This window comes from Hetaerina americana, unplaced genomic scaffold, assembly GCF_022747635.1.
Source record: "Hetaerina americana unplaced genomic scaffold, ioHetAmer1.1.p SCAF_4, whole genome shotgun sequence".
NCBI lineage: Eukaryota > Metazoa > Arthropoda > Insecta > Odonata > Calopterygidae > Hetaerina > Hetaerina americana.
Genome location: NW_027286985.1, coordinates 82,614,297 through 82,641,120, shown reverse-complemented (window position 1 = coordinate 82,641,120; position 26,824 = coordinate 82,614,297). Strand labels below are relative to the sequence as shown.

General features: G+C 37.1%; 5 non-coding genes across 5 annotated transcripts; all 5 read right to left on the bottom strand.

Moving 5' to 3' along the window:
- Positions 1–2,733: 2,733 nt before the first annotated feature.
- Positions 2,734–2,805, bottom strand: TRNAP-AGG (transfer RNA proline (anticodon AGG)). Its single transcript has one exon. It is a non-coding gene; the product is annotated as a tRNA-Pro (tRNA).
- A 3,850-nt stretch (positions 2,806–6,655) lies between these two features.
- Positions 6,656–6,727, bottom strand: TRNAP-CGG (transfer RNA proline (anticodon CGG)). Its single transcript has one exon. It is a non-coding gene; the product is annotated as a tRNA-Pro (tRNA).
- A 1,909-nt stretch (positions 6,728–8,636) lies between these two features.
- On the bottom strand, positions 8,637–8,708 carry TRNAP-AGG (transfer RNA proline (anticodon AGG)). Its single transcript has one exon. It is a non-coding gene; the product is annotated as a tRNA-Pro (tRNA).
- Positions 8,709–13,035: 4,327 nt separating this feature from the next.
- Positions 13,036–13,107, bottom strand: TRNAP-AGG (transfer RNA proline (anticodon AGG)). The gene has a single exon. It is a non-coding gene; the product is annotated as a tRNA-Pro (tRNA).
- Positions 13,108–14,007: 900 nt separating this feature from the next.
- TRNAP-AGG (transfer RNA proline (anticodon AGG)) lies at positions 14,008–14,079 on the bottom strand. Its single transcript has one exon. It is a non-coding gene; the product is annotated as a tRNA-Pro (tRNA).
- Between the last annotated feature and the right edge of the window lie 12,745 nt (positions 14,080–26,824).

The window sequence follows — 26,824 nt, the reverse complement described above, 5'->3', positions numbered from 1 at the left end:
CCATTTTTCCCACGAAGGATACGGGATTCGAATAACGTTGTCCGACCGCGCTAGGAGGGAAAAGTATTTTAGGTCAAAAGTAGCCTGGTTTGTAATCACCCCTACCATGCATCCTAGCGGGGGCTATCAGGGTGCTATGTAATAAATAAATAATGAGTAATGAAATTAGTTCATTATTGGGAATTCATCACCTATCAGTTTGCAGAAAAACTACAGACCCAATTTTAACGAACGAAATTATATTACTTTCCTTGGAGCATATAGATGGCATCTCTAAAATTAGAATTCGGAAAAGTCGTGCGTTCAGCAACTCTTTTACTCTTGTCAACTAATGCCTGTGCAGTGAATTATTTAAACATCAAAATTTCTTTAGTAGCCAATTGTTCTAGTAACTCAGATAATAGATAGCATGATTCATTTCTCTTTCAATACGTGTTTCAAAATTACTTACATGGACGTTTTTCATCAAAGATCAATAATTATGGAATCAAGCGTGTCTAGTGTATCTACAGGGAACCTGGATCACCTGAAAGCTGCAATTTCAAGCCATGGGAATTTAACAAGACAAAATATTTCAGAAATTTTTGACGGGCCCAATTGTTTGGGCCATAATTACTGACTCGAGGTGTTTTCTGCTGTTGTTTTCCAGCTGTTTTCCATTCCGATATGGGGGGTACCGTTACTTTATATAGATCAAAAGTTCATGTGGTATCATAGTTCGTTTGATTTGTGGTAATTGAACTGACTTGTTTCAGAATATTTTGGGTTAAACAATTCGTAACACCAATAGGCATTCATAGTTCAACATACATTCAGCATCAGACCAAAAATATTTTACAATTTGAGTAGAGCGTACCTATAACTTACCTCAATGATTTCTTGAAATCACATTTTCATGGTAGAGGGGACAGATTCTTTCACTGTGTCCGCAAAAATGGGATCCATACGAAGTTAGATTAATTGCCGAATTGGATCGCACGCAGTCCCAAAATTAAGCCTACATCGTGAGGATCCCATGCACCCGCAAAGAGTCATAGCAACTAATAACCCATAGCTGTGCCCACTAGATCGATGATAATTGTTTCTGATAGGGTCGCCCAGGCCAAATAGGTGGATGGGTGGGAACCTGACGAAAGGTATAAGTCCGCACAGCGTCTGTTCCTCACTGAGATGGCTGCAAAGGCGTCTGACCCCAGCGGGGGAACCATTGAGTGATGGTGTCACATTTAAATACTATGAAGGAAGGCAACGCAAGAAACCAGCTCAATCATGCACTGTATATGATAAAATAGAGGACATTACTGCGCTATACCCGTCGGCAATCTAGCCTAACCCGGTGTCCTACGGCTAGAAATAATAATAAATAATGACAAGAAGCAAATTTGCGAATTGTTTGAAATTAAGTGTGGCGTTTTATCTAAAAGTATTTGCTTTGGATCAAGTGCTAATTGGATTGCTTTGGGACGGATGTGAAGAAAAATAGAAAGAATAATGTGGTATTAAAGGAAAACAAACTACGAAGACAATGCAATACTCGTATAAACCGTAAGTTCATTTCATGTAATGCTAATCACCTCACGAATGCAAGCACCACAGCGGGTGTTCATATGGAATAAGTGAAAACCGACAGAAGACTTGTGCCTTGGAAGATTTCTCAAAAGCAAACGTAGTGTACGTAAATGGATCGTTGGTCTTGAGGCATGATTTTCGGTTTAGGTGCGAGTGGTCTCAGGTCCGGTCGAGCCGTTTTTATCTGCTGTTATTCTTAAGAGTTTTTCTGCTTACAAAATGAAGCAGATTCTTATGACTCCCCAAAGTCTTCAGAATTTCTGAATAAGTGCATATGTTCTGACGAAATTAATTTACCCGGCAGAAATTGGAGACTATTTCATGTTTTTCTTTCAGGAAAGACTTCATTAAAGGTTTAAGGGAACGCACAACATTTCATTGGTAATATTGAAATGAAATATATCTTTGGTTTTAAGCTGGACGCCATCTTCGGGTATTTCGTCTCTAGTAGACGTAAAGAGTCTGAAAGTCATTGCCATCTTTTTAATTGTTGCTGATTTCCATGCCAAGTTGTCCATGCTATTTTCTCCTTTATTAAGAAAATCAAAATGATTCAAAAGCGTAGGAGAGCATGATTCCCACATTCCAACACATTTTATAATTATTTCAGATAGCCAACAAATTATTTCGGGTATTATGGTAATATGTGTTAGGAATGTATAGGGAAACTATTATTATTGTGTACATTCTGTGCACATAATGAATCACCATAACCGATACCAGTGAGATTTTTTATTTTTACAATTTCTTCCGTGGTTCCTGTAGGATGGTATGTAAAATGTGGTGTTGTCGAGCGTGGTAAAATACGTATCATCAATTTCAACATGGCATTATCTCTTTCACTTTTTAAATCCTCCAATGATAAGAATCGATTCGCCTTCAAGACTTTACGCGAATGTGCCATTTCTCGAAACCAGCTACATAAATTGCTTGTTAAGATTGCATAATCCAAAACTATTCTCACCAAACTTCGTTGTCCTCGACTATTTGATGAGAAATGGCAATCTGAATTAAGTGAGTACAAATTCGGTGTTACAAAAGAGTTTTCAATAGAGCGGGTGATTGGCCCGAAGACAAAATTTACCATCGTTTCTCTCTTTATCCGTGTCGAAACATGAATAAAGACAAACCGATAATACATGCAAAAACTGGAAACAAAAATCAGGGCTCGTCCGGGATTTGAACCCGGGACCTCTCGCACCCTAAGCGAGAATCATACCCCTAGACCAACGAGCCACATACTGTTATTTTACCAAGAAACACTCAAAGCGTTGCTCTTAAGAAATCTTTGGAAAACACTTTCTATGCCCGAGGCGAGGGCAAAAGAATTTCCGCTGCGAATATTCAGTTTTCACTCCCGCCTGCTTTGGTGCAAGCGAATGCACGGATTGCGTGGTTGCCAAGGTCATCACTAAGACGATATCGTTAAACTATGTGTGTGTTTCTGCATGTATATATATCTATATATATATACATATATATATATATATATATATATATATATATATATATATATATATATATATATATATATATATATATATTTTATAGTGTGTAAATTAAAAATGAAACATCGATGTACATAATAAATGCCGATTGTGAAACTGGTTTCGACTTTAAGCTCAATTTTTTTCGAATGAAATAATTGAATGCATAGGAACTGAGGAGAGAAAATTACGTTCTTCAATCAATGTGTCTGCTTTACTTACGGAAGAGAAAAAGAGCCTTACCCAAATGTAAAAATTAAAAATAGGAGAAAAAGAGGAGAGAAACCTTTGTGTGAAATAAAATGTGTATTTTCAAGACTCAGATATGAAATATTGACCTGAAGCTTAGAATGTCTGATTACCAGGCCAACGTGAAACCACATTGACTTCGCAAACGGAATTCTGTGGTGTTCCGCATGCGAAGTATCGCGCTTGTTCTCGCTCGAAAACCATTCTATAAGGAAAAACATCTACTGATGTAAAAACATTTACACTGAGCACCGCAGAACATATAACTAAAGGATATAATGGGAATTAAATGATTAATTAATTTCTCAAATCTTTACGAAATTCTCAAGTCACGCGTGTGCCAATACTTTATTGTATCAGCCCCTAAACCATGGAATGCTTTGCCCCACAAACTTAATAACTTGTGTTTTTTAATCTACATTTTAAAATAAATCGTATAATGCTTTACTTAACATTAAATTATTGAAATACCATAGTTGTAATTCATATTGTTCTATGGTTGCTTGATGTTAATGTTTTTCCAATGCCGTAGGCTAATGCTCTGTGTAGCGTCTCGTAACATCTGGTCCATTGGAAATGTTTCTTTCCTGAGGAGCAGGAATAAAACACACGTGTAGTTGTGCAATGGATAATGCCCAGAGCAGAAAAAATATACGCCATTGCAATAATTAGATAACTGATTGCTAAAATTACCATAAATCAGGAGGAGACCGATAACTCAAATGGGAATTACTTTAAACTGTCCATTTATTTATATAAAATAAAAACTGGCAGAGAGTGGGGAACAAACACTGATGTTTTCTTCATATTCCCTTTCTTTCCGAGCATAGCTCGAGACTGGCTCAGCAGTACCATTTCCGAAGTCCGAATGTTTTAATGATGGCATGTTATCAAAACTGCCTTGCTCAAACCGGTCTTTCGACATCTAAGCAGTAAAAAAAATGATGTCCAGTGCAGTCAAGGAATGAAATACACGAAGCCATTAATACTTTCACATCACTTACCACATACACCATCACGAAACCAATATATCATCTAGAACCATAGGTATTAGCATTCTATTTCAAAGTTTTTAATTAACTTCCACGGGAATTTTGACATTATATAAATCACATCTGGCATCCATATAATGTACATAAGGCAGAAGATGAAGAATCTCATTTGATGCAAATCTGAACGAGTTTTATAAACATTAAGTACAAGTATTCATTAAAAAAACAAATTTAACCCATATTTTCCAATGGTGAATTACAAGGCCACGTCTATCAAACAGAAAATAATGATGCTATAACATTAAGCAAACGGCAAGTATACCTTTATGATAGTACAAACTTTAAAATACCTAAAGTTGAACTATAAATCATGTTAAAGGAGTACGCCTAAGCCACACATAAAGCATGAAAATGCTTTTATGAGCAACACTTCGCCGGAATATCTAAGTTGATCCACGCAAACTGGAAACGTGACAGTAATAATCCACAGTGGAACAAAAGCAAATTAATACGCTGAGGAAACAGAGTAAATGGAATTTTACCTTTAGAAACGGCACCAAATTTAAAAATTGAATCTAACAGAAATTAAAATTCTTTAAGTATAATAATAGTTGATCAAATTTTAGTCCTCTCTGAAATGCTTAATTAGCGAGAATAATTCTTTTCAAATAATTTAATGATGACCTCAGAGAATTTTGGTCTAATTCGAAGCAGTTGTTGGATAAGGCGTTCAGTCTTTGATGTTGAATAAAGTTACCTAAAATTCTCCCAAGTCTTACAAGGTACTGCCTTTCATTTCCAAGAGTCAATTTTCATGTCTTCATTTAAAAATTTCTAGCATGAGCGAGGAAATGGAATGTATATATTTATCAAAAATTGCTATCAAGTAATTTGAACCAAAACATTTTGAAGTTTCTGAAAATTATATTAAACAAGTCTTCGACAGAGATTTAATTTCCATTAGACTAAAAAGTATTTAACTACTCAATGTCTATAAAAGAGGCAATTAACTAGATCCTGAGAATCACCGGCTAATATAACTAACATCCCTCCATCATTAAGTCATTTCATTAAGTCATAAGTAAGCACTTTTAGCGGATTTTTGATCCGTTAAAAGTTACTGTTGCGGCATCTTCCGTAGTTTCTTGGAATTTTCCAAACAGTCAACACGTTTTCCGAAAGAGTGGATTTTGCTAAGTAGAAGAAAATTTATTCAAACATCACACCAAACAAATAGAGGAAGAAAGTAAATGAGTTTGCATGAATTTCAAAAATTTCTTAATCAAAATACTCACGCAATAAAATGCAAACAAACAGAGAAGGTGAGATAAAGTATGAATTACTGCTGTGTTACTTGTATTCCATTTTGGATGAAAACAAACAATAATAATTTGCAGAAGGAACTCCTAGTTTATTTGATAGGCAAAAGAGCGTGATAGAGTAAATATTGTTTCATTCATACCGAAATTAACATAATTAAAATAAAAAGAGCAAGGTTTAAAGCAATTTATTAATGACCAGACGATTTTTCCAAGACGAGACCAAAAATAAAATAGATGGTGTATACGTATCCCATTCCAGCAGCCTCAAAGGCATTAACGTTTAGTTTTATGCTTGGCACCTTATAAATCTGAACAAAACAGGTATACATTTCTATGAAAGGGATTACAATTCTCACTTAAGCGTCAGTTAGTGAGAAGTTAAGGAAAATAAACTTTACGTAACGGACGTAATATAGGCATATGTAATCCCGGGAGCAATTAGTGTTCATAGAAACATAAAAGCAACATTTTTTAATATCTTGACAAACGATGCGCAAAATCATGTGAGCTAAGTATTGTGAAAGTTTTAAGGGTGTATCCTAGGATTATGTCGTAGAATGAATATGTAAATGTATGCCTCGGAGACTTTCTTCATCTAGGGACGCCATGCGTCTTAATTTTTGGGTAGAGGTCTTCAATTTTCTAGTTTAAATTCCCGATTGCAAACTTTTCTATTTTTATGAAAATAATATATTGTTTGAAACATTTTTTCAAGTTATTTTTCACCAAGGAATTTGTTTTAAAAATGGCAAATAATCTCTATTTTTACGATGCCATTCATGCACCGCTTTTGGGCAATTTGTTCAACGCCTGATTACATCATTTTTTTCTCAGTGTCCCATGTTAACCGGCGAAAACACGGAAGCCGTAATTTAAACGAGTTTAACAATAGTTAGAAGAAAATCACAAATTATACAACATAGCTATCGGAAATTTTAACGATTCTAGTAAAATTTCATTGCAAGTGCACTAACCTAAAGTGACAACACATTTCACCAAGATTAACTTTGAAAAATTACACGAGATAAAAAATTCTGGGCTCGTCCGGGATTTGAACCCGGGACCTCTCGCACCCGAAGCGAGAATCATACCCCTAGACCAACGAGCCACAGAAATGAGTGCATTTTATATGGATTTAAGTTTATTTTTTCCTCTTTTGTTTCCAATGTGGAGGTGAAAGTTGAGATTTCTCCATTTGCCAAAGCGTCTGACGAAGTCCTTGGGCTTCCTCTTTCCGTTACGAAGATACTGGCAGACGATCGACCATATGCGATTGTGGAGATTGAGAGTCGCGAAGGTCACATATATCGATTCATACGTTCTTCATTTATGCCGACGCAACTCTAAAACTCTGCGCATTCGCTTTTCATTGTATGATGGAATGATAGATGAAGAGTATGCACTTAAAATAGTTAGTCTCTATGTGAAAGAGAAGTCAATGAAGCAAAATTATAAAGACGTAGATGGGGATGAAGTGGGCGTATCCTGAGAATTAGGAGTCTACTGAAAACCAATAACTTAAAGACGTAAAGATAAGATTAATTAAGAAGGAAGACCAAGTAATAATTATTACCAGTTGCAGACAGCAGAAGAGCTAGGCAAATGGGAAAATGAAGGAATGATGACTGAAGTAAAAATACCTATGAATTTTTCCACTAAATTTTTATTCAGTGCAAATAGTTTAAACACATCGGCGTCATCCTCAGGTACCTTTATCCCCAGGTAGTTGTACCGAATAAAAATTTAGTGGAAAAACACATTGGTATTTTACTTAATTGGTAATGGATTTCAACAAAGTTAAGCCTGAAAACCTCGAATATATCAAGGAATAATGAAATTTGAAGTCAATAGTAACCTCGATGAGCTACCGCAAACCAATGCAGGTGGTGTGCAGTTATAATAAAACTTCTAATGTAGGATGAGGTTAAAATGTTCTCCTTATATGACCTATATATTTTCCCCATGTCATACATCACCGTCAAGTGACTGTAACGTCGTAGGATAACAAAGGCAACACAATCTTCTTTTAGCCATTATCGAAATTAAGTTGATACTTCACTGCCGCAAGAAAGAGAAAGGTCTGCGTTCCAATTCCCGGTTCAAATGGATTTTTTATAGTTCCAAACAAATTTTATGTAGATATATTTAATGTTCAACCATGCTGTGTTCTGGGATTTCTTTCTAAGATGAACCTACGCACGGAATTTTAACAACTTCACTACATGGAAACTTTAAAAAGAAATTTCTTGAATTTTTCGTGAATAATGCAGATAGCATGACTTTTACGGTTTAGCTGATGAAAAGGCTCATCATTTCACTAAATAATTTGGTCTTGACGTCACTAACTTGAATATTTTTGACTTAATACGTAAAATACTGATTATAAAATGCTTGAAGAATAACGAAGGAAAGTCCGTGTAACAAACGAGTGCGTGAAGAGAAGGAACATGGTATGAATGAGGATATAATGCAATCACCATTCTCATCATATAAGAGCAGAATATATACATGTAAGAGTAAAATATGTAGGAGCCCGTTTTATTTCTTTTGGTGATATTTTATATTTCTCGGCCACTAGTAGTTTATCCGGCGTCTTTACTTTGGTCGAATTAAAATAGCTGGTTTCAAAATATTTTGAAGAATATGAAGGAAAAAATTCAAAGTTGTTCATCATGCATTCAAGATCATTTTATATATGTACTACAAAAAAATTAAGACGAGAATCTCAGGTGATAATTTTATGAATCCACTCAAAAACAATCAAACTACGGTGTTATTAATGACGGAATAAATCTGCCGATTCAATTTTATTTTCTTTCAACTTCTTTTCCTTATTTCAAATATATTTTAAGATATAGGCTAATCCAATTCCAAAAAATTAGTAAAAACATCCAAAACTGATAGGTTCAGTCGGCAAGAGCTAATAATTTTGTGAAAGAGAATTTTTTTTTAACAATTTTCATCAGTATAAAAAGTAGCAAGTAAAACTTCCTCCCCTAGCAATAACACAAAAAGTAGGGCTCGTCCGGGATTTGAACCCGGGACCTCTCGCACCCTAAGCGAGAATCATACCCCTAGACCAACGAGCCGCTTATCACACGAAGTAGTTTAAGAAATCTCATACTTTCCAATCCAGCGGCAGAGCATTGCCTGTTTCATAACTTCTGTTTTCACTTCGATCAGCCGCATGCCTCCGAATGTTCACTAATAAGAAATTCTTTCGTAAATTGTAGTTTAATCGATAGTCACAGTTCTATGTATTGATAAAGCAATTAGATATGGAACGCTTCCCCGACAACCAAGAACACCCACGTGATTACGATGGACGATGACTGCGCTGCAAGTAATTAAGCCAAATGCACAGACGGACATACTATTTCCGTCGTCCACGATCCTGCTCTAGGAACTAACATCCCTACGTCAAACTCCAACACTCACCTTTAACCAACACTATTTATCAATTGTCAACGATCAATGACCAAATAAATACGCCAGCGGTTTTAATCCAGTCCAATTTGAAACAGATACCTTAATTTATTCACGAGGGCAACTGAACATGCAACAGATGACCTATCAAAGCTGTCTCTGAAGCACTTCTCTGCTATTTCATAAACCATCAGGTGTATCCTCGATTTAGGGTGGGGTCGTTTGTGATATTTTTTTCACATAGATTGAGAAATATTTACAATTATATTAACGCGACATAGAGGAGGCATGGGAAGAGCTAGAGATAGGAATGCAATTAGGTGGAGCATTAATAAGTCAGTCAGATTTTTGGATTATCCGGCATAAGTACGGCAGTCAGTCAATAGGATACAATAATATTTTAGTGCAAACAAAATTTGTGTGATAAGTATGAAGCTCAATGTAAAAACTATAAAAACCGTTTTGGAGTATCTGGAAGGTTAAGTTTAAAGTTAAAATCGGAGGACAAAAATAAGAGCAGGTGGAACAATTAACCTACCTTGGCATTATTTTTCACTAAAAAGATCAAAACGGTCAGGAAGTAAGAGGAATAATTGCGTTAATCATAGAATCTTTCACACGGAGGATGAAAGTAACGGCAGGGACGTTGAGCTTGGATGCTAACCGACGACCGTAATAAACGTAATGAAAATAATGGAAGATTATAGACAATCACCTTTATATGTCATTTTACAAAAACTTTCACGTGATTTTTCATTTGGAGAATACACGTATAAAGAAATATTGAAAATGATTTGGCCCAAAAAAGGTTTGGATCCAGAAATGCAAAGAAATACGTGATGTCATAGAGAGATTTCTTCCATATATCATTAGGAACAGAAGGATGAAAAGCGAAAAAATGTTGGGTAAAAATTGCATACCTTCATATATGTTTTGTCGATTGAGAGAAGGCATTTGAAAGAGTCAAGATTCTCAGGAGACGGATAAAAGTTCGTTGAAATAAAAAATTATGTAAGACTAAATCGGTCAAGTCATTTCTTTACAAGGAGAACTCAAGAACTCTTTCAACATTCCAATGTGTGATAATGCCGTCGAGAGTGGGTTCTCACTTTGCTGCTCTATTTCTTCTTTCATTGCATGTTGATTTATAGAAAATATGAAATCGTGAATTATTCCTTCCGATCAATACAATGACACTCTCAAGGCTGAGAGGTTTCAAGCCATCGCGGCATTCCAAAGATCAAAACTCTCAAGAGAAATACGATTGAATGTTGGGGGATAACACCTGGGTACTATTTTTGAAATAATTATTATACATGCTTGAGGTTAAAAAACAGCACCTTTACGTCGTATTTTTGACCGTAGAGGGGCACTTCCTTTGTCTTAATAATTAAGAAAACATGAGGTTTGAAGGCAGTGGAGTTTTAGCATAAAAATAGAATAGTCTCGTCGGGGATTTGAACCCGGAACTTCCCACACTCAAAGCGAGAAACGTACACCAAGGTCAACGACTGATATAATGAAAATTTTGTTTTCAAGTCATCTCAAACTCTCTCAGCCAGTGGCAGAAGGAACTTCCAATTTTCACTTTCACACGCCAAATGCCATCAATTTTTAGGTGGCAGGCACACGATTTGTAGGGGTTGCGATTTTTCTTCTTTTAATACTACATGGTAGTAAAAAGTCGGCTTTCTTACTGATAGCCATTCGCTGCAGTGCCTAGGCAATTCGAAATTGAACTCTTCCCCGACCGCGTGATTGCGTACGAAGCTCGCTGTGCCGTTAGTAATGAATCGAAATAAACAGACAGGTGTTTCATTTTCTCAAAGTCACCGGCTTTGCTCCATTAACTATCATTGTAATGTCAATCTTTGATAGTCACTAGAAATATAACGCGTATTTGCAATTACAGAACTTCAAGATTTTAATGTAGACTAATGCGAAACAGACGTAAAAATTTCCTCACGAGAGCAACTGAACTTTGATGGGTTAACACTAACGTCGTTCCGACAGCGTTCGAGTCACGTCGGGGGTACCTCAGGGAAGTGTGATCGGGTCGTTGCTTTTCTTGATTTTTGTTAACGATTTGAACCGCGAAGTGAAAAGTAAAATTAGGATGTTCGCGGATGACACGGTGATCTATCGGGAGATATCTGAGGATGAGGATCGTTTTATTCTAGAGCAGGATTTAGATTGCATTACTAAATGGTGTTCTAACTGGGGATTGACTCTAAATTATAATAAATGTTCAGTGGTAAATTTCTTTAAAAGATCAACGGGATTTGCTTACAAATTAGCCGGAGGTGACCTAGCAGTAGTTGATACGGTAAAATACCTAGGTGTCACATTCACCAAAGACTTAACTTGGGGGACTCACATACGTAAAGTCTGCGGTCAAGCATATAAAAAATTGGGATTCATTAGACGCATTGTCGGCAAAAGTGACTCGAAGGTCAAGGAACGTTGTTACCACGCTCTTGTAAGGCCTCATTTAGAATACGCATGCAGCGTGTGGGATCCGAGTGAAAAAGGTCTCATTCGGGAAATTGAGAAGGTTCAACGCCGGGCAGCCCGTTTTGTAAAAAATTCCTACGATAAAGCGCAAAGCGTCACCGAAATGCTCATGGATTTGGGGTGGGAATCATTGGCTGAGAGACGATTCAATGCAAGATTGAAATTATTAAATAAATTTAGATCCGCATGTTTCAGCACCGAGGTCTCGCAAATTATTCGTACTCCTACATACATTGGTCGCTTGGATCATGCATATAAAATTCGGGAAATAGATGCCAGAACTAGCCGACTCAAGGACTCCTTCTTCCCACGGACAATACGGGATAGCAACTGCAGGGTTATAGATAGCAAAAATTCCACTTGCCACCCTCAGCGTCTAAAAAATAATTAGTTGTATTTAAATGCATGCTCTTCCACTAACCTTATGTGTTTTGTTATAATAACCCATTCTTTCCTAATGACCTCATTCGTGTTCTGTTCATCTGTTTTTAAGTTTCCCTTTCAATCCCTCGTCCCTCTCCGCGGGGGGAAATTCCTGCTACCTGCAACGTTGGGTCGCATTCCCTGCCTTTTACAGACTCTTTTGGGGGTAGAGTGTTTCGTGGTACATTTTCATGTGGTAGTGATGTTTCAATTTCTTGCTTGTTGTGTCCTGGCTTCCGTGTTGTAGGATGGCTTTTGTGCTGCATCACGGGGTGCAGTTTTTTAGTTGTTTTGCGGTATATGTGTTTGCATGAGTATTGGATGAAGGGATTTTTGCATGAGTGTGTGTGCTGCTGTGGGTGTAATTTTCCGTGTTGCTTTTTTGCATGTGGTATTTTTCCTTTTTACGGTTGGTGACCTAACACCCCCCGCCACACGCCCTTGCGGCGGCTTGCGGGGTATTATGTAGATGTAGATGTAACGTCGGACTCGTTTTTCTGCCAATTCGTTCTTAGTTATGGTCTCGAAATGGGTCAGGTTTATTTTTTTAATTTATATCGGTTTTCCATTGAACTAATGAGTTAAAAATTCAGGTTACTGTCAGAATCCAAAATACAATGCAACATAATCAATGCGCTAACAATTTGTCCCCTTTCCGGAATGATTTTTAACACTTTTATATTATTGCATTGCAACGCGCATTAGTGCATTACTCAGTTAAAAGTCACAGTGGTGGCATCTTCTTTCAATAAATAAAATCTAAAATATTGAGTTTTAGAATTATTTAAAGGTGCCGCTATTCATATGTCGGTAAATAATGAAATGGCAAAGGAGTCAAGCGCAGAGGTTAGGATGGGTTTTACCTTTACGGATGATCATGCTTTAGTTTCCTCGTAGGTACAAGTAACAAACTAGTCCATAGCATATCAAAATTATGTTCTATGGCGAATCATTTTAAGCAGAGGTAATTCTCTGCTTAAATCGCGTTAAAACATGAAAGTAACTAGAAACACAAGATAACTTTTCAGTGGACAAGAATGACAAAAAATATTTGGGCTCGTCCGGGATTTGAACCCGGGACCTCTCGCACCCTAAGCGAGAATCATACCCCTAGACCAACGAGCCATGGGAATAACTGGACTTAGTTTAATTTTTTTCCTTTTGTTTCCAATGTGGAGGTGAAAGTTGAGATTTCTCCAACCGTCTGAGCGTCCGACGAAGTCCTTGGGTTGTTTCTTAGAGATCTTCATCGTTTCCCAGCCCGTGGCGTCACAGGCTGTAAGCGCATCAGTTAAACGGGGTGCGCTAGCTATGTCTGGTTCTGCGGGATGCTATGTAATAATTATAAATTTATTCATTAGTCATGTTCAAAATCTTTCCATTGTTCTACTTTTTCTCCGGCTGAGTGGTGATATTCTTACCGTTCAAGAATTTTCTTCCTGCTCCTTGGCGAAGAACTGGATTCCGTCTCTTCCAGATAATATCAGGAAGATGCAGTTGTTGGAGCGAGATCACTAACCGTGAAGGTCATTCTTCTGCTGTGTCTGAATTATTACTTTTTTGTCTTAGTTGAAAATATTTCTTCACGTCTTTCCAATTCGTGCCCCTCAATTACAATGTCAAGTACACGTACTATGGGAATCACGCATTAACTCCAATTCACACAAGTGTCCCCACAGCAATCTTTGCAATTTAATGGAGTAATGAGTAACTCAAAGTATTGATGAGGTTCATTTACTTGTTTCGGATCTTACTTTTTGTATCTTCATTGCCGTTAATTCCGAGACCCAAATAGGATGCCTCGCAATCAAAACTGTAGCCTTCTCTCAACAGCTCCATTTCTCTTTGCTTTTATCGATTTCATGGATCATATGACCAACACTGGTATGGACAGCCACTAGTGACAATTGTAGCTAGGTTATTATGGTAATAAAAATCGGTTTTATGTGGTTTGACTTCCATCGAAATATGCACGTTTCAATCATTAGTAAAATTTTCAGTGGACGAGAGGGAATAAAAATATTTGGGCTCGTCCGGGATTTGAACCCGGGACCTCTCGCACCCTAAGCGAGAATCATACCCCTAGACCAACGAGCCGACGAACGAAGTCGATTAAGTTTACTTTTTTCCTCTTTTGTCTCCAATGTGGACGTGAAAGTTGAGATTTCTCCTACTGCCAGAGCGTCCGACGAAGTCCTTGGGTTGTTTCTCATAGATCTCTATCGTTTCCAAGCCCGTGGCGTCGAAAGGCAATTCCCAACACGCTGTCACGCGTAGTGAGTTGATGACTGACAGGCGGTAAACCCATTAGTTAAATAAGATACGCCAGCCATATAAACAACAGTCTGGTGCTTCGGGGTGCTACTCAATCATAATAAATTTATTCATTAGTCATGTTCAAAATATTTCAATTGTTCTACTTTTTCTCCAGCAGAGTGGTGATATTCTTACCGTTCAAGAATTACCTTCCTGCTGTCCGCAATTTCGTTCAAATAAAGACCTCTACACATCTATCTCCTCGGCGAAGAACTGGATCCCATCTCATCTAGATAATATCAAGAAAATGCACTGCTTCGAAAGAGATCACTAACCGTGAAGGTCATTCTTCTGCTGTGTCTGAATTATAACTTTTTTATCATATTTTAAAATATTTGTTCACGCCTTTCGAATTCGTGCCCCTTAGTTACCATGGAAAAGAACAAGTACTATGGGAATCACGCATTAACTCCAATTCACACAGGTGTCCCCACAGCAATCTTTGCAATTTAATGGAGTAATGAGTAACTCAAAGTATTGATGAGGTTCATTTACTTGTTTCGGATCTTACTTTTTGTATCTTCACTGCCGTAATCCCGAGACCCAAATAGGATGCCTCGCAATCAAAACTGTAGCCTTCTCTCAACAGCTCCATTTCTCTTTGCTTTTATCGATTTCATGGATCATATGACCAACACTGGTATGGGCAGCCACTAGTGACAATTGTAGCTAGGTTATCATGGTGTTAAAACGCGGTTTTATGTAGCTTGACTTCTATCCAAATACGCACGTTTCAATTATTAGAGGTAGCTGTTATGGGAGGTTATCGACAACTAAAGTCACTTGCGCCATTAGAGATGGATAGGGAAGAAAGGGCGGAGAGAAACTCGGCGTCGTTGTAGCCTACTCTTGTCGAAAGGCGCCAAAAGGTCCGCAGTTTAACGTCACATCCGACGGACTTAGTACTCACTCAAAGCGCTCTCCACAAAGCACCTCAAATAGGGATCGGGATACCTCTGACAAATATATCGCCTCCAGGCTTTGAACCCGGGCCTTATCGGTGGGAAGCCAGTACGTTAGTCACCGCGCCATCCCGCAAAAAATTCAATAATTATTCTTCCAACTTTTAAAGGGGCCACCACGGTAAAGGAAGAAACGAATATTATAAACGAGGCATGACAAATTTTCTGTAACCTTTTCGTTTGATTCAACTGGCGTTGTGCTGTCGTATCGACGATTTTCGATGAATCGAAAGTTATCTTTTTGAAGGGTCGTTGATGTATACATTTTCAAGGTGGCAAAACTTTGCCTTCAACCTTATTGGTTTTATACCATACCAGACGCAATTATCTTTTCTTCCAACAGCACAGCCATAGGGGTCATCAGAACGCACATGCCCTTCCACCACGTCAATGTTGTATGCAGTCCATTGGGAGGGTTGAGAAAAATAATGGTGGGAGATTGGAATAGTGTAGTATGGAAGGGAAGAGAGAGATATATGGTTGGGGAACATAGAATCGGTAAGAGAAATGAAAGAAGGGAAAATTTGATAGACTTTTGCGAGCGTTTGGAACTTTGGATAGTTAATACATGGTTCCTGGGGATTTTATCAGGAGGTAATCGTAGGTATATTGTATCATAGTAAACCAAAGATTAAAAAACTGTGTCAAGGTGGCTACAACTTTCCAATGAGAGGTCGATGACACAGGCCATGACTTAATTGTGGCAAGATACGAAAAAGGTCGAAGCATGTTGGGAAACGGCAGCAGGTAAAAAATGAAATGTTCAAAAGCTGAACAATAAACGCTCTCGGAAAAGGAGTGTGTTGAGAATAAACTTGGCAGTTAAGGCAGACTACAGATACGTATAAAAGAACTTTAGGGAAGAAATTGAAGAAGTGAAAAATAAAAGTGGAGAATACGTGTGGTTTGCAGAGTATCTTCCCTATTTTTCCTTATTTTCATTCAATCCCTTCCATCCTTCGTCCCGCTCCGGGGGGGTGATTTCTCACGCCGTCCGCTGCAAACAGCGGAGAGGGTATTAGACCAGGAGCAACTCTACTCAGTAGATTTTCTAAAGAGTGTAGTAACAAGGCTTTGAAAAATCAAAAAATTCTAATGGTAAAGGGAGAATAATTAAAAAAAGACAAATATATTGATAATCAAGTGGTATTTGAGGAATCAGAAGAGGAGCTACAGTGAATGCTTGTAGAGCATTGCGTAAGTTAGGAAAGAATTCGGAAAAAAATACATGTGGTAAAGAAAAAATGTTTTTAAGTAAAAAGGAGTAAAGTCATCATTGAGCATATCCACAGAAGGAAAAACTGCTAAGCAAGTGAATTCATTTCAGTATTTCGGAAATATAATAACATCTACATAATATGTCGCAAGCCAAGGCTATTACGAGTGGGGGGTTGTCAGGTCACCAGCCATGCATGCACAATCCAAATCACGTGACACCTCGACACAAATGTCACTTTGATTATGCACCAAATAAAAGTTAATCACACTAAAGAAGTTTCAATAATATTAGATTAGATTAGATGTAGCAATAATATTCAATAACAGGACACGTATATTGAAATTACTCGTACCTTGGAGCAGCATTAAAAAGATGGGTGCAGTATATTTAAAGAAAATATGCAGTATATCGACAAATTATACACTTTTACACTACCAATGCTAATTATCTCTATCTATTGCATGAAGGAAAAATAGCATTGTAAATCTATCCGTTCAACTATCTATCTCCCAGATTTTACGCGGGTGATATTAACTTGGAATGAAAGCAATATCAAGAAACTTTTGAAAAGTTCAAAGGATTTTTATTTCATGTAAAATTCCAATCGAACTGAGAGAAATGTCTGCTAAATGTTTTGTTTGTGGTGCGATGTCACACAACAGTGAAAAAGGAAAGGTTATAAAAGAAATATGGTAATTTCTTGTAAAGCTTTTAAGTATAGTCGCGGACAAGAATACTTGGGGCAGATTGGACGGATAGATTTATGAGGAAGTAATTATAAGAATGGGCGAGGAAAGAACACTATAGATTGGAATCAAAAGTATTCAATTTGTTTTACTTCAAATCTACATCTACATAATATCCCGCAAGCGGCCGAAAGGGAGTTTGGCGGGGGTTGTTAGGTAGGATCCCTTAAAAGGGAACAAAACCAAATGCAAAATCAACGCATCCAACACAAACCTATACCCTCAGGGGGGAATACATTCATTAAGTAATCACTTCAAATTACGCGCATACGATTACATATGAGAAAACGCACAATCGAAATTAAGTTACTTGTCCAACAGAGGTATTAATGGCCATTCAAATAATTGTACTTATAATTACAATAGTGAAGTAGGTGGAAGATTTTAAATATACATTAGGCCACTATTTGAGTTTTCTATTTTTTGAGGATTAAATTCACGGATGTGATTTGATCCTGTTGATTGATTTTTTAAAAAATATTAATGTACTTTTAATACTCTATTATTATTAGCCTTTCGAAACCATGTTTCATTTTATGGTTCGAAACTACAGACAAAACAATCCCAAAACAATACAATGAAAGTCGTAAATTTGAGCTGCCATCTATATTCCATGAGCGCCAGAATTGAATTTCCATTCAGCCATGAATTAAGGTCGATGGATTGATGGATAATTGACGGATTCTCAAGATTATGAGCTTGTAAAGTATTTATTTAATATTACCCTGCAAGCCGTCGCTAGGGTATGGGGATTACACAAAAGACTACTAATTATACCCCAATATACTGTTTCCCCAGTCGGACAACGTTATTCTGACTCCTAATTGTTCCAGGAAAAAATGACACCATAAATCTATCTGTTCTACACTTGATCTCCCTCATTTCCTTTACACAAACCCGCCAACTATGTTTCCTCTCCATTTTATATTTCAACCAAAATTTTCAACATATTCGCTAAAGAGGCATCTTTTTAATGAATGCAAGTGATTGTATCTGTATTTGAACCTTCATTCCGTTCTTATTCCCCAACAAGCTCCTCTAATACGAGGTCTGCTCAAAAACTTCCCGAACTTTTTCAAAACAAAAACATACTTCACGATTAAGTTGTTGGTCAGTGTCCCCTTCAACGTAGTCTCCTCTCCAACATACACACATATCCCAACGGCGCCTCTACTTTTTGTAACAGTCCTGGAACGCTTCTTCCAGAGTGCTCATTAGCTCTTCCGTTGAATTTTTCCCTATATTTCAAATGGTAGCAAATTTTTATCCATTGAACGGAGGTTTTAGTTTGGGGAATAGGAAAAAGTCACATAGGTCTGGTGAGTAGGGTGGGTGGGCAAGAAGAGTAGTCTTGTTTTTGGCTAAAGACACACGACTTCTGAGAGACGAATGAACCGGCGCGTTGTCGTGCTGAAAAAATTACTTGCTACTCCTCGAAAGTTCGGGTCGGTTGTGCCTGATTACCTCTCTTAGGCGATTCGTAACTGCCAGGTAGTACTTCGTATTGACTGATTGGCTTTTAGGTACGTGTTTGTGTTGCACAACCCCCTTTGAATTGAAAAAAAACAGTCAACTTCACCTTGAAATTCGAGCGAACTTGTCGAGCTCTTTGGGGTAGGGGGAAGTTTCATCATTTCATTGTGAATATTGCGCTTTTGTATCGATGTCATATCCACAAAACTATGACTCATCACCTTTTATGATCATCGACAACAAGGTTTCATCCTATTCAGCTCAAATAAACAGTTCCTGACAGATTTGAATTCGATTTTGTTTCTGGTCTGCTGTCATCAGGCGAGGCACGAATTTGGCGGTGACTCGTTGTATCCTTAACTTATGTCAGTATTTCATAGGGCGAACCAATCGAGATGCCACACTCTTCTGTAAGTTTCCTGGCAATCAAAAGTCGATTTGCACGTACGAGATCGTTCACTTTCTTAATGTGGGGTCATCAATCGACGATTATGGTCCTCCGGGACAATTGTCTTCCGCTGATTACTGCCCCTATTTGAACCGGGTAGAGACTAAAAAAAGGACTCCGTGGGGTCATTCAATCCTGAAAACCTCAAATCAAATTTTGTGTGAAAAACGAAATAAATTTCGTGGAAGAATTCCGAATGTTGATTGTGGCATATGAAGAAGCTGAATAAACTAATGGAATTATTTTCCGCATTTAACTATCTCTAGTTTTTATACGCTTACCAAGAAGGTGAATAAAAATAACTCTTAAGATGTTCATACCCCTTCAGGTACCCCAATATTTGCCAATTAAGGATCCCCAAAAGTTTGCTCCAGCTGGAAGCCCATGAATTACTGATATGAACTAACCGGCATGCGTGGATATGTTTTCGATTTTACTAAAGCAAGGACAAAATCGGATAGAATAAAAATCTTATTCTTGTTGACGATCCCGGTGACGGCTGGGTAATGATCTCTGGAATACTCTTTTTCGTATCTATAGTGTTCTTTCCTCGCCCATTCTTATATTTACTTCCCCATAAATCTGTCCGTCCAATCTGCCCCAAGTATTCTTGTCCGCGACTATACTTTAAAAACTTCACAAGAAATTACCATATTTCTTTTATAACCTTTCCTTTTTCACTGTTGTGTGACATCGCACCACAAACAAAACATTTAGCAGACATTTCTCTCAGTTCGATTGGAATTTTACATGAAATAAAAATCCTTTGAACTTTTCAAAAGTTTCTTGATATTGCTTTCATTCCAAGTTAATATCACCCGCGTAAAATCTGGGAGATAGATAGTTGAACGGATAGATTTACAATGCTATTTTTCCTTCATGCAATAGATAGAGATAATTAGCATTGGTAGTGTAAAAGTGTATAATTTGTCGATATACTGCATATTTTCTTTAAATATACTGCACCCATCTTTTTAATGCTGCTCCAAGGTACGAGTAATTTCAATATACGTGTCCTGTTATTGAATATTATTGCTACATCTAATCTAATCTAATATTATTGAAACTTCTTTAGTGTGATTAACTTTCATTCGGTGCATTATCAAAGTGACATTTGTGTAGAGGTGTCACGTGATATGGATTAGGGCGTCGTGGTTTTGGATGACCTCTAAGATATTTGCTTTGGAGATCCTTGTCAGCCACAGCATTCATTTCTCCTTTTCTGCAAGTCACCGAAATAAAACAAATAAATCTACGGGCACGTACTGCCCACACACACACACACATACACTCGAGTCGAAACGCATAAGGGTGTGCTCACGCAGGAACGATGTTACATATTTCTTCCGAACTCGTGGACGCCACGATTAATAGGGATATGAAAGAGGGTTGAATTCCACGTCAAGCCATCTTAAAACTGGCACCTAGTCATTCAAAATGCTCAGACCTTAGAATGAGAATGAATACTAACACTAATTTGAAAACGCAATTGTCTCAATAATCGTAGATGACATTAAAATGTTATCACGATCAAAATGACTTGTTCATGGATTAAATAAATTTTCCACTCGATGTTTCCGCCAGTTATCTCTTGCTACCTTTAAATTCCTTATTTTATACGTATTTAGTCATCTGCTTATCATAATTATCCTCATATTGGACCACATTTATTAAAAACACTCCTTCACTCTATTTTCAGGCACAAAAGATAGTATTTTTTCCGAACAATAATTTTAAACCGATCATTCGCGTTTTCCAAAAATAATTATAATCATATTGCAAACGCATGATTTACACGTAATAAAATAGCATCAATAGCATAGTGAGCCATTTTATTGCTATTTCACGGCGTTACTATACTGCAGTGAGTGGTAGGGTTTCAAAATACATGTGTATCCAATGGGCATCAAAAGCCTTCTTTCTCTGCGTTTTACTTGAAATTCTTTACCTCCTTCCCTCTTGATTGAATTTGCTGCGTTGTTATTAGAATCGTCCATTTTTTTATTATTCTTTTCCCTCCATTTTCTTCCCTCCACTCCTCCTCAACGTTAGTGGCTAATGTCCTAAGTGCACGCTCCTTGAGTGAGGATGTCTTGAATATCGAGGCTCTTTTGTGTGGAAAGAGTATGATGATTCCAGCCCATGGGACCCAACGGATTGACAAACACAAACAGTGGTAAATAACCTTTGGTCCAGTAGCTGACCACCAATGAAACGGGTTATGGATCAGGAAGGATAAATTCTGTTGAGCTTTGGAGGTAGATCACTCACTTCCCTTAGCTGCCTCTTTGGCTCGTACCTCCCTGCCGTAATTGCCACTACATACCTCGAATTAACTTAACATTCTGCTAAATATCTTACGGATATTGCGTTTCAATTTGGAATCTTCTCACATTTATCGTTTATTCCAAACATTATAGAATTTGAAAATTTACTTTGCATTTAAAAAAAATATGTGGTCAGTAATATTACTTTCTCCGAAAAATTTTCCTTTTTAAGTCCAAAGATAAGGAGAGCGGTCCTGAATTATGGTCATAATTTTTCTTTATTCAAGTCTATTTAAAGTTTTTTCTTCGTGCTATTTTTTTGTATTAGAAAATAAAGTCTCTAACGCCGCTTATCATATGTTTTACTCCTAAATGGGTAATTTATTTAGATAGCGCTTTTCGTCCGGAGTTGAATGAATTCTGTCTATTATAAAATAGTTCCACTCTACTCCAGGATATTTTACGCTGGCGCTACTGATAAAATCCAAAAAGGTCAAAACAAGAAGTTCTGGGGGAGGTTCGCCAAAATTTGATCAGTAAACATCAACTCATAAAAAATTGATGGTAAATACGAGTGCGTAAATTTTCGTTCTGCTCGCGTCTATATAATTTCAAGTTATCGTGCAGATAAAAACCCTTATTTCATACACACAGACAAAAATCTGATAAAGATACCTCTTATCATATTTGGTATATTCAAAAATAATTCAAAGATGATTTTTTTCTCGAAAAAAATATTTTCAAGCGGAGAGAAAGGAATCAATAAATTTATTTTGCTTCTGAATTTTCATGCAAAATTATTTGCTCTTACCAGTATAATATTACAAATATGCGACAATCTCAATGGCTTGATGAAAATAATTTTTTGGGCCAATTATTATACCTTATTCCTGAACATTTGGATAGGGTCCAATATGAGGAAAATGTTTAATAAAGCAAGTGATACCAGATGAATTAAACAAGAAACATGAATAAATGATAAGAGATTACTGGATAGAAGAGTTAAGTAGAGAAATAAAAATTGAATCAATTTATAAGTATAGGTGATAGATATTTACGCAGAAATGCGCTCATAAATTGGTCCAAACGTGCTTAAAAAACCTTTAAAGAAATATATTTCTGCTATAAATCCTTTTTCAAAAATTTTCCACTAAAAATAAATCCGATTTTAACACAAATTTAATGCTTAAACTTATTCCTAAACCTATAATTAAAGTTATAAATAAATTTATTTAGCTTATGAATTGTGTAATTTCAACATGTATTTGTGATTTTCACCGCTAGCAACCCTATTCAGGCATTCAGCCCTCCGTAGTTGGCGAGGGATTACAGAATACGGATCTACGTGTGACTCGCTATCTTAGTCCAATCTCACTCACTCCCAACGCACGGAATGACTTTCCCACCCGTGAACCCTCACAGGTGAACTGGCAGACCCCTTGGTCTTGCAGTCTCCCCCTCCCGCCTCTGCGACTCAATGCTGCAATAATTATCCTGGGAAACGTACAACCCGCATTGCGTACCGAATCGTCTCCAGTGCATTTGCGCCTGCGGCTGACCTCGCCCGCCACGACTCTCTCGTCCTCGGCACAACCGCGCTCGTCAACCGTCAAGTCAACCAACCTCTCTGCGGCGCGGCGGCATTGAGCGCTCTGTGGCGGCCCACAACTTGCCGTCTCTGACTGTCACCTGCCTTTGGTACGATTCAAAGAAATTTCTCGTCCATTAATAAGGCCACACCGGACGGCATTTCATCGTATACCTATCCAACTTTTTCATGCAGAATTTAATGACCAGCTCCATAAAAATATATATACCCCAGCTTCATTGGAAACCTGCCTTATTTCAACACATCCTTATCACCGCAGGAGCCTGAAATCTGACCCCTGGGCTATTGACAACTTGGTATTAGGACAACAGCTATACATTCACAAATACGAACCCATTCATTCATATAGTTTTTCCTCGTGTACACAAAATTACGTCCACATATAAACATATATCCATAGATAAATCATTACAGAGATATAACAGGCTTGCATAACTAAATTTGTAACATATGCACACGTGAATTGGTTTTGGTTTTTAAATTAAAAAAAACTATTTGGGAATTATTGTTCAATTTTGTTATGATTGCATATCTTGCGAGGGAAGAACGAGTACTTGAATCCATCGCTGTCAGTGTTTATTTCTCTTACTTTATCTGGGTGGTAAAATCTACAAATATAATTTGGGGCTATAATAACTTCCTCATTGTCCGAAGAAAAGTCAGACGTTCACTGCCTTTCTTAATGTCTAAATCTGACCCGCTCACTTCAAGAATCAAAGGCTCCCAACCTAAATCGTCCGATGTAAGCGTCGCTTAATCTCTTCTCGTGGCAATTTTTAACTTATCTAGCGGAATATCTCTTAATCTTCATCAAGCAACGTAATCAACTTCCGGTGGTCTAATGCTAATAAGAAATAAATAAACACGATTCTAGGAAGTATCCGAAACGGTTACGTGATATTTATTTTTTACATAGAGCGTTTTTTTAGCTCTTGAGATGTGGTTATGGAGTAGATTGGAAAAAGTTATACGATCGAAAAGAAAAGCGAAGAGGTTCTATTAATGATTGGGGACTAGAGAAGATTGTTAAGGAAATACTAAGAAGGGAAAAAATGGACGTAGGGAATAATGTAAGGCATTGGATTGTGAAAGAATGTGAGTAGAGAGTAGAATATTGAATAAATGAGCTGGAAACAGGAAATGAATAATCACATTGGACGGAATGAAAGGAAACAAAAGGCAGTGGGGATTTAAAGAATGGCTAATTGTAAATAAGGTTTTTGAATATTCATTTCCCGTCGTGTAAGGCTAGGATTACAGATATAGCAGAGCTGCACCATTAAATCCGTTAAAAACTACCTATTACTGAGGAGTACTCTTAAAAATAATAATATTTATTTGCTATGCATTGATGATAATTGACTAATCATGAATCAAGGAATTTAATATGCTCTTTCATTTCTATTAGAGATATTTTTGTGGTGCTAAAATTGCGTCCCAACTGTGAAACGCACTTAGACGAATTACCTGAAATATAAATTTACTAGGCTGGGTCGGAAGCTGCAAAGTTAGCACACCAAGCATTGTGTGCTAACTTTGCATCCACTGTAGCATTGCGCCCGAAGGACACACGAATAGGCGAATTAGATATGCAGAAGAATCCCTGTATTCCATTAGACCACGTCGCTTAGCTGGATGATATATTCATACACTGAAAAATGAAAAATGGGATTTGATAAGGCCATGTAAATTTGCTTTTTGAGGTTAATGCATTTTAATGGCTCTCGGCGATGTTCCGGTGACCCAGTGGCGTGACTTTACAGAGATATTTCTCAATGTGAAAAATAAAGATTGTGATTTGTATTATCTTTTTTTATTCTCGAGATTACTGTTTTACGCATATATCCAAGTCAATAATTTTATAATTAATTAGTCTCTTCGGGAGAGGTAACGAAAATCGTGTTAAATTTTATTGAATACTATTTTTTAATGTTGATAGCGTATTGTCATCTAATTATAATAGAATTACTAAAATGTTCACATATTACAGGAAAGCAACACTTATTTTATTTATGGTGAAAACTGCATTTAAAAATATATGAACTTTGTTGGACAAAAACTTGTATTTCCTGCGCCATTTCATGAAAATTTTTAATTAAGTCAATCAATTTCTGAATTGAAATACGCATACTACATAGTACAAGTAAAATTTTAATTTGATTTCTTCTTTGCTACTTGGAACTAAATAAATTTTGCTAATAAAAGAAGTTTGAGCATTCAGGGAAAATACTGGAAGCTAAATTGCGTGAATTAAAAATACAAGTTATACAAGGTGTGATCAAAAAAAGACCGGACTGATTTTATTCTGCGCAAACCGTTCAACGGATCGAAACGAGACAGTGCGCCATCTACCGACAAATCTAAAAATTAAAAAGAGAGGTGTTGCGTTTTTTTATGTCGAGTCGTGACGCAGCAGCAGCGGTACGTGTCTTAACCTGTTCGTCGCCGCGTGCAACGGTAGCAATGAAGGAGCTAGAGGAGCTATCACTATGATTTTCTCCGCCATCCATAGGAACACCTTATTAAAGGCGGTGGTTATTCATCAATAAGATAAAAAGTACCGCAAAAGAGTATCAATTTGTTCTTTATATTAACATCTCAGCATTTTTTTCAAATTTTCGGATGATAACTTCTATATAAATTCATGATATATCTTCGTGAATTGCTTTTTGCAATGGCGCCTTTTTCTTTACAGGGTCTATTAGAGGATCTTCGTAAATACTAACTTGAGTCTATATTTGGAATTTTTTAAGTTGCGTCCATTTAAAAGAAACGATTATTCAATTATTTTGCAAGTTCCTTAGACGAGAATTTTGGAGCAAATTCAGTAGTGGTAACCATTTTTGATTCGGCTAGTGCATTTCCTTCATAATTGTGATTTCCTACGCTTAAGCTCCTTTCTGAACAAAGAAATGTATTTGCATGGAATTCATGACTACCACCTATTGAAAATGGTTTCAGCAATGCCACACTGTCAGTTGCGGTGCTGTATGCTGGAACACACATTCCATTTTTATTGCTGCTAGTGTCTTATTTCCTCTATTTTTACTGCGTTAATGAATTTAATGGAAAAATGGCTTCATTGAACTTGCAATTGCAATTTGGTAAGTGTTATAGTGAAAACCTCGGCAAGGGTCTATTCATCCAGAGATCGCTCCTTGAGAGCTTTGGGGTTACGGCATATTTTTTTTCGTCTCAAACATCTTGAAACAACGACGTAATCTTAATAATGTACTAAACCTCCTGAAAATGTAGAAGCAACGAAAAAGCAATGTCTCAATTAACCGAACATAATTGCATTCAATATTTGGGCCTTTTTTCGGCACAGTAAAATCATATGTATGATTAATTTAAAATTAAATTGCTAAAAAATAACGTGTTACATATTGCGAACGGGTACTACTTTCGGGTTCGGGCACGAACGGGTACTACTTTCCGGATGACCCTCGTATTTTGATAAGCTATAAAGTTATTCAACTGCGATTCACTAGCAAGCTAACACTGACATTTATATGAAAACAAATGACATGAACTAGATGCGTTGAAGTTTCTTTGGGTAAAGCTCTAAGCCGACTGCTCTGGGAAAACTATTAAAATTATTAAGTATTATTAATTATATCTACAACTAATATACTTTTTAGAATTTCAGAACGATGATTTTTTAAGAAGATAAATGAGAATTTTGGACTATTTTGTTATAAAAAACTTGACTTCAACCTAAACTGTTTGCCGACCCCGGTGGTGGCGGGGTAACGGTCTCGTCTGCCAATCAAATGGACGCAGGTTCGATTCCCGCCAGGAT